We start from the raw sequence: 9,104 nt of genomic DNA on the forward strand, positions 1-9,104 counted from the left end.
GTGTGGCAAATTCATCTCATATTGACAATCCAAAATGTTAATATTGATATAGAAAATGTACCACTTTATGTAGGCTTTAATATGCTTTACATGACCAAGGTATATGTTCTTGCTTTCGTTACGTTCATACACTTGAAGTCACCATTATTATACAATATTTGAAAGGCGCAAAAAAAAATCCAAGAATACCAGAATGTATTCATCTAATTTAACATTTCAATTATATAATGCACAAAGTATGTTGCTTATCATTTTGTCAGATGAACTGAGGTGATAGTTGATGCCTTCTTTGTGGGCAAGATCCACAAACCACCGAGTAAATATTATAATCCTGTGATAATATACTGTGAAGTGTTGCAGCATTCCTTTTTTCCCAAAAGATGCATTCAAGGAAAATGTCTATGATTTACTTTGAAGAGTTTAACCTAGCTTTCCATTATCCTGCAAAAGAGCTTCTTTTGTTTATCTGAATAAGAATAGTTTGTCCATATTTATTCTCCAAAATTAGCTTTTCTTCTCTTTTTAGGTTTTTAAATTGTTCTCTGTTATCCTCCTCATCTTGAATTTATACCTAACAAAGATGTATATGCAGTGAAATTACTTGCATTGTAGATAGTATGTGCTTTTTTGTATGGATAACTTTTATAAACTTTCATAAAGCTTTAATAAAATAACTAAAGAAGCTAAAAATGGTCACTTAATTCGTAAGATATAAAGAGTAAAGATTCCTATGAGGTAGTCACAATAAAGCTATGCAGAACTGACAGTGCAAGACACTGAGAACCAGCTCATCCACTATGCATGGTGCTAACTTCATTTATGCTGTACCATGCTGTTCTCATCTTACCCTTGTGGCTCTGGCACATCAGCATTTTTGTCACACCTGCCTCCTCCCTCTCTCCTTTTCACCCTTCCCTTGTCCTTCTGAAGGGCAGTTAGACGATAGTTCCCCAGAACAACCCCTCAGTCATCTCAAGTTCTAAAGCGCAATCTTCACAACCACACAGTTCATCAGCCTTAACTAAAGTTGCCCCCTCCCTTAAGCCACTGCTAAGCCTCCCACACTTCTGTAGGGTACACACATGCTGCACGTCTCTCTCTCAGCACATGCACCAACTCATTTTCCAGAAGGCCTTTTTTATTTCCTGATTCTTCTTTGTTTATGACCTCATTGATCAATTCCACTACCATGAGTTTGCAAAGTGTTAACTGTGCATTAGACATTATAAAACATACGCCTTAAAACAGCTCTATATTAGATTATATATATCTAAACTCAATCACTGTGTATCCCATCTGAATATAACACATTACATTCTACATAAGATAGAAGAAAAGCTAATTGATCCCTTGCTTAGTCTTCAGCTTTGTCCTTTATATACCTTAATATAACCGGTTTATTCATCTGAACATTCAGAACACAATAGGCCAATGAAGTGAAACCATTTGAGTTCAAATCAGTACAAAAGGTGTGGTGACAAAAGGATTAAAAAATAAATCCATGTTTGGTTATTATAATTCCTTTGAAGCAACAAATAAAGAGTCAAAAGATCCTGTTATTCTGCAGTCATCAGAATTTATAATAAGATTAATTTGCTGACTGACAAAAAATCAAAATCCTGAATCTTGCAAATCATGGAGCAGAAAGGGCAGAATGGCCTTTTGTTCTGCTTAGGCAAAGAGCTTTACCAGCCCTTAACCCTCCTACCTGGCCTCTGCTACTGCTTTTTCCCTGATGTATTTGTTCTGTAAATAGAGTAATACTGTGTAGTAAATATTGTGCAGTAATAACTGAGGTCTGCAGTATGGAAGAGCATAATCAGCAGATCTCAGATCCCACACTCTCCCTGCTGCAGGCTTCGCTTCTCCACTCTTCCCATGCCAGGCTTCCCATACCCTGAGCAGGACATGCCAGGCAAAACAGGTGATGTGTCCAGTCCGGATCTGTCCAGTTAGAGTAGGATAAGTGAGTCAATCCATTCTGACCAAGCAGGACAGCTGCAGAGCTGTCTGGACACACCGTCATGCTCACAGCTGTCACTAGGTCCTCAGTTAAAAAATACATTCTTCTCTATACTTCTGAGTTATTTTAGACCCTCTCTGTTACAAAGAGTTCCTTATTCTGTTTGTGGGCTGGTCTTATTCAAGTGTACATCTTTTGCCACTATCTGTATCTGTTAAGTGCTCCAAATATCAGCATATTTATTCATTCTGTAATTTCTTTTTTTTTAATTCCCTCACTCATACAGCTACTTTTTGTATCTGTATCTGTTTTTGAACATATTATCTTTTTATTCCAAATAATGCATTAAATTACAACTTTTGCTGCAATGGAATGTTGTCAACAGAGTAAATTCCCTGTTTACAGTACATTCCCTGTTGTAAGTGCATAAATACAGTATGCTAGCTGGATAAATGTCTATCCCTGGGTTAGTTACAATCAGGCTTGATTATTTGTCTAATGCATGCCTTAAACTAATGAGGTTTTAATTTGAGAGAACATTTACCTGCAAAGATTACTTTACATGTAACATTATAGCCTGTGCTGCTCAGTGCATGTAAAAGATACAATAAATGAAATCTTGCTTGATGTGATGTTGATATAAAAACATTGGAGAGTTAGGAGAAATAAGGCATAAATAATAAGATATTGAGTTACATACAACATACAAATAATGTTTACTAACCAGTAAGAAAGATTTCATTTTTTTATTTGTGTTTTTGTTCCTTTCCGGATTTTGATTTTGCTCATTGAACCCGGTTTGGAACCTGCTCATGAAGGTATAGAAACAGCATAGAGTCAGACTTCAAAAGCATCATACGTCATCATGCTGACAAGCTACTGACATACACTGCTGGTGATTAACCTTAAAAGTCTGTTTGGTTAGATGGAAAATTCTCATTGAGGAAAAAGAGAACAAATATTCTGTGACTGCACCGGATATTTCACTCACTAGAAGTAAAATCCTGAATTAAACATAATTACAACTATCCTGTTGGTTTAAAAACTGTTCACTCATTTTCTTACAGATTGGCTGAAGCACAGAATTATGAGATATGCAGAACTCTGAGGAATACCTGTTCACTACTTTCAACAATCATCCACTTGAAGGTACCTCAACATATTCAGTCATGACACAATGTTTTAAGCCTTAATAGGCTGACTATTTTTCCACTGACCACTGTAATGAGCCCTGGTCAACTTTCAGAGTAAAGCTACATTGTAGAAGGTACACTATATTAATGTTTAAGGTACAAAAGTTGTTCCACCCCAGCAGCATGAACAGGTATAGTTTGATGTTTTAAAATGAATAATTTATTTTATCGTTTTAACAAAATTATACATATTATAAATCTAGTGATGGTAGTGTTACTGATAGTAATGCCACTGACCTCCTTTTAGTTCATACTAAGCATGCATGATATAGAAATGCTCTTTGTATTCCCTGTGCTGGTGCACATATACCCCCCACCATGTAGAGAGGGTTGTGTGGCCTGGAGCACCGGGAGGAGGGAACCCCACTGAGTGGAATTCTCAAGCCTCACTTCCCTGCCCTAGGGGACCACATCATTAGCTCAGGTAATCCTTAGTGCAGCCTTAGCGAACCTATCCCAAATGTTCGAACAACAAACAATCCTCTACCCCTCTATTTACCACACATACCATCTGCCAAACAATTAGGCTGTGTTGAGTAAATACCACTTAACCCAGTCTAAAGTTGATGAGCTAATTGAATGTAATTATAGATCTGTTGTTATGTGAATGGGAGCTGGAGGGAAGGCATTTTCCTTAGTTAACAGAGTGCTGTTGTCAGTGTTACCAGGAATTTTTATAAATTCTATTATATTTTACTAAAACATTCATGGCAGCATACTGGGTAAATATTGTCAACGGCAGCCACAAGTCGACATAGGCTATTAAATTCCCTCTGATGGATGTTGAGGAAGATATAGTGCTGAAGAGAAGTGCTGAATCAGATTTATTATAATGCACTAGATGTTTTATTTGGCACTGAACGTATACAACAATGTTTTAAAAAATATAGCTTCTAAGGCTCTGTTTTCTTTACCCCAGGTCCACTTTGGGTGTGTTGCTAATGTCAGTCTTGTTATTCTAATATGATCCAAGCATAGCCTTGAAATCCAAACCAGGTTTAGTTTGCCTGTGTTGCACACGTTCCAGCTGATAAAATCCAGAGGTAAGAGATAATGATAAGGACCCACCCGTTCTTGACTTCCAGCAGAAGCTGGACGAGTAGGGTCAGGAAAGGACAGTCTGTTTTTTCGGGGCTGTGGAGTAAAAGAGGTCACTGTTTCACACCCTAAACATAAAATGTGCTTTAAGGATAGTTAATAGACAATTTTAATTAGTTGAGAGGGGGCAGGTAGGATTGGTGCTACACAGCTCCACTGTCTGGAGCTCAGGTTACCGTCTGTGTGGAGATTTGCATATGCTCTCTGTGTTTGTATGGGTTTCCTTTGCGTACTCCAACTTCCAAATATGGGGTTTGAAGGAAAATATCACCATAAAGATAAGAGTTGAGACAGAGACTTCAGCTTTGAGAATGAACACATTTTTGCCTGACTTAATGTACACACTCTCTCTCTCTCTCTCTCTCTCTCTCTCTCTCACTCTCTCTCTCCTTCTCTCTCTGTCAGCTGGAGAAGTGAAAAAAAAAAGAAGTCTTGAACCCTGAGCTTAGGAACATCCGGCCAAGGCCTGGAGTATAATCTCCTGACTTTCCTAGATATTTCCTGAACTTGCTGGCTCAATAATGGACAAAAACGCTTTTGGCTTAAATCCAGATTGTTTGTTTTGATTTGTTATGCTGTGCCGTGGTATTTCTTTCTTAAAAGAGGCAAGGTCACTGGTTACAGGAAAGTGAATTACTTTTGGAGCCAGCACTTTATTTATTTTAGCTCAAACTGATTACCACATTCCGAGACTTTCTTACAACTGTCCATTTACCTGGAGATACACCAAACCTTCTAATCTCAATGAACTGCCACGAGCAAGGTTTCACAATCATCCAGGTGGAATTCTCCAACAGAAAATCAGTCAAAGGAAATTGTCAAGATCATTTTAAGAAGTCTTGCTTTTGTTCTGCAAATAGGTTTACCTTGACCACAATGTATTTATGGTTTTATTTGCCTGTTAGATGTTTGTGTCTGGCCAGAAAAAGCTTGAGATTGGACTACTGGTCTTAAGGTTATGGTTATAGTAAGGCAATACCAATTGTGACTGTCATTTCTTATACAGAATAAGTTGGTTTGATTTAGGATTGAGCCTTATATTTATTTCAGATAAAGGATTGAGAAAGCATGGTTTAGAGTGTGGCATGTTGTCTGATTGAATCTGGATATAAAATATCGTTTTTCATTCTCCCAGGAGCCCGGTTTTAATGAAAAGCACAGAATGGCCCACACTCACGTCAGGTTGGATGTGAAATTTTTGGTGAAGGACGTTTCCTGCATTAAATCTGTAAAATCATTCCAAATCATCCACAACAGAGTTGCACTGAATCCTAATTAATATCAAACTATGTCAGAACCAGTCCTCCAGGCACTATCTATCATACTAAAGTCAAGCATGAGCTCAGGGCAGGATTAGACTGAGGCTTTCAAGTCCATTTTAAGGATATGAAAACATTTATCTGAAGCTTGTGCACAATCAACATGGCGTATACATTACATTGTTTCCAAAACGTGTGTTACAGAGTTACTCTGGGAAAAGCTTATTGAGTTGTTCTCGGGTTGAGAAAATGATGTCTTGGTCTGATTTTCCCCCCTTCACTTTAAGAAGCTCTGCGCAATGGCCAATGCATCATCCTCAGAGTGGTATGTTCACACAGATGGGTTGAATTAGGCACCACTAAGGCAAATGTTTCCCAGTCACTGGCAGACGGCACCATCTCAGCCCATGCATGGAAATCATGAGTAACGCTACAGAAACCAAATGTAGCTCTAAAACTAATGGAATGTCAGCGTGTGGAGTTGTGTGTCGAATGCTTTACATTCTCAATGAATATGAAACCCCATCCTGCATGGTACATTTTACAGTAGTTTGGAATTTATCACTAATCGTTAGCTCTTTTTATGTGTACTTAACCACTTCCCCTCAGGGAAACACAATTTGAAATTTGCTGGTTGGATTTGTTGGTTTTGCTGTGACCGTAATATCAGCTATAGGGAACAAAACCAGAGCTTCAGGAAAAGCAACTAAATGAAGGGTGCATGTCTTGGATCTATCATTTAGGTTGAGTGCACTTATGTGAGTGCCTGTGAGTGGTTTCACATGTGTGTCTTTAGTGTCTCCTGAAACCAAAAGACCATAACACATAAGCTTCTTCTTCTTGTGTCTACACAATTCATGGATTGACTGAGAACCTTTTCAGATTTCTAATTTGATCAGACCACTCTTCTTGCTCGCTGTCTCTTCCCCACTTCCTCTCTCTCTCTCTCTCTCTCTCTCACTCACTCACAAACACCTACCCTTGAAGAGTATAGTCTTTATAGAGTCCTTTCCATTGTCTGGCAAGCAGGTGGGAGGCTGGGGTATTACCTTTATTTCCTAATTCAGAGCCCTCAGCTGATGTTTTTCCACACCCTAAAATAGAACTGACGGTTGCTTCAGAGATGAAGTCAATAGCTTTCAAAAGGAAACGCTTTGTTTCAAGAGCTCTTTATAATTCTATTTGGTAAACTGCCAACGATCTTGCACCTTTTAAAACTGCAGTGCCGTCTACATTTCACCTAATAGTCTCTACATGAAAGTACATTACAGAATCCTAGATCCTTTTTTCAAAGAACCATAAGGTCTACTGACTGCAGTACCAGTAAAATGACTCCTTCACTGGACACTCGATTAGCATTTGACTAATGTGGAATGTTTTTTGAAGAAAAAGAAAAGATTTTGTCAATTACAGGGGTGTTTTGGCTGTCTATTTTTGTCCAGCTAGTTCTGGTATCCCTAGGATTCTATAGAGCATGATGAACGAGGTGCTGCCTGCTGTCGAGAGCTGACTCGTCCGTCTGCCAATATAGTAACTCAGTAGCTGAGCAGCTGACATTCAGGGGTCACATTGCAGGGACTGCAATTGCAGAGCAGGTGCTGTTTTTCTTTCCTCATGCTTTGCGTCACACTCACCCACCACTCTCTCTCTCTCTCTCTGTTGCCGTATTAGAAGCTCACGTCTATGTTGTCTGTATGTCATTCTAAAAAAAAGTTGTGTCATTGGTCATTTTATATATCTCCACATCTGCAGGAACAGAGAACTAATTAGTGTTACAACCTTCACTGTAGGGAGAAGTGGGTAGGGAACATCTTCAGAAGAAAGTTGTGGGAGGTTCAATGAAATAAGGGGAAAGAGAAGTGAAAGTGTGGTCCTGGTTCAGTTCTGAAAGGGAGTGGTCAAATTATGCAAGCAACTGACCATGAACTCAGACCTCTGCTTTTTTAAAAGTATGAGGACATCTAGTGGTTTGACAAAATAAACTTCATTCTACCGTCCATCTAGTAAAGAAATGAACTTTCAGTGTATATTCATTAATGTTGTTAAGTGTACTAATGTACATAGATTTAAGTGCATGTAATCTAGTATCAAGTATTTTAAACTGCACTGTTACTTCGAATGGGGAGCAAGAAGAAAAATTCATGAAGCGTTAAATAAATAATCCAACCAGCATTCTGTCCAGTCTTGTGTGCTTTTAGAGTTGATAATGGGAACCTCAGGGGTGTTTTTTTTGTGATTTTTTTTTAATTCAGTTACAGTAGTGAAAATGACAATCAGTTGTCAAATTCATAAAATGTATTAACGTCTTGTCAGTATTAGCCGGTTTGACTGGTCCCTTGAACTGAATAGGTTTAATCCAAACCTCAGTAACCCAAAAACAAACAGGTCTATAAATAATGTCAACCTTACATGAACATAATATGGTCTGTTACTGAAAAAGTAAGGGATCATTAAAAAATGCTTTAAAACCAGTTAGTGAAAACAAATAAATGAATGATTATGTATAAATAATAAATGAATGATGAATGAATCTATAAGATGATCGATAGGAATACATTTATGCCTGTTTCTCCATGCAATTTTGCAACCAGTCAATCATGTGGAATGTGGTAGCAAAACAATGCATACAAAATCATGCAGGTACATACATGTCAAGAACTTCAGATAAAGTTCACACTGAACTTTAGAAAGGAGAAAAAAGTGACCTCAGTGACTCTGACTGTGTCATGGTTGTTAGTGCCAAACAGGTTGGGTTTAGTATTACAGAAACTGCTGATGTCCTGATATGTTCATACACAACAGTCCCAAAAATTACACAGAATTCTGCAAAAAAAAATAGTATCAATTCATTGGGTTGGAAATACCATGTTGATGAGAGTGATCAGATGAGAATGGCCAATTTTGAGCTGTCAGGAAGGTTATGGTAAAGCAAATAATCATTTTTTACAATCATGGTGATCAGAAAAGTCTCATAGAAAGTTGAGGTGGATGAGCTACAACAGCAGAAGACTACATGGACCACATCCAACAACACCAGGCACCCAAACTGAACAGTTAAAGATTGGAGGCAATGATAAACAGCCTAGTGAGCCTTGGCAGGTGTACACATGTACAATAAGATAATAAAATGTGTAGCTAAGGTATTAGCGGTATATCTACATGCCCCAAATGTCCCTAACAGGCCGGATGCAATTCTATGCCTGAATTAACTACCCTTGTGTGCCCTCTATAGGTTAGAAATCAAATAACATGTTTTGAATGTTCATCTACCTATGAATTATTAATGGCTTGAAATATATTTTGGCGAAGACTTGATAAAATGCATTATTAATAAAATTGTACAGAAATGTTGTCATTATTAATGTGGATTAATCTAAAAATTTTATTCTAGAGTGAATTCAGATGTATTCAGACAGTTTTTGAGTTTTTAATGCCATTAATAAAGCAAATACCTCCACGCATGATACATTTATGATTCTATTTAAATGTTAAGATTATATTCTAAAGATAAACCACTTTCAGTGACAATGTTTGGTAATTTGGGGTTCATATATATTAATTTTGTAAAAAAAAAAAAAAAAAAAAGTACTT

This window comes from Hemibagrus wyckioides, linkage group LG25 (genome assembly GCF_019097595.1).
Source record: "Hemibagrus wyckioides isolate EC202008001 linkage group LG25, SWU_Hwy_1.0, whole genome shotgun sequence".
NCBI classification, from domain to species: Eukaryota; Metazoa; Chordata; class Actinopteri; order Siluriformes; family Bagridae; genus Hemibagrus; species Hemibagrus wyckioides.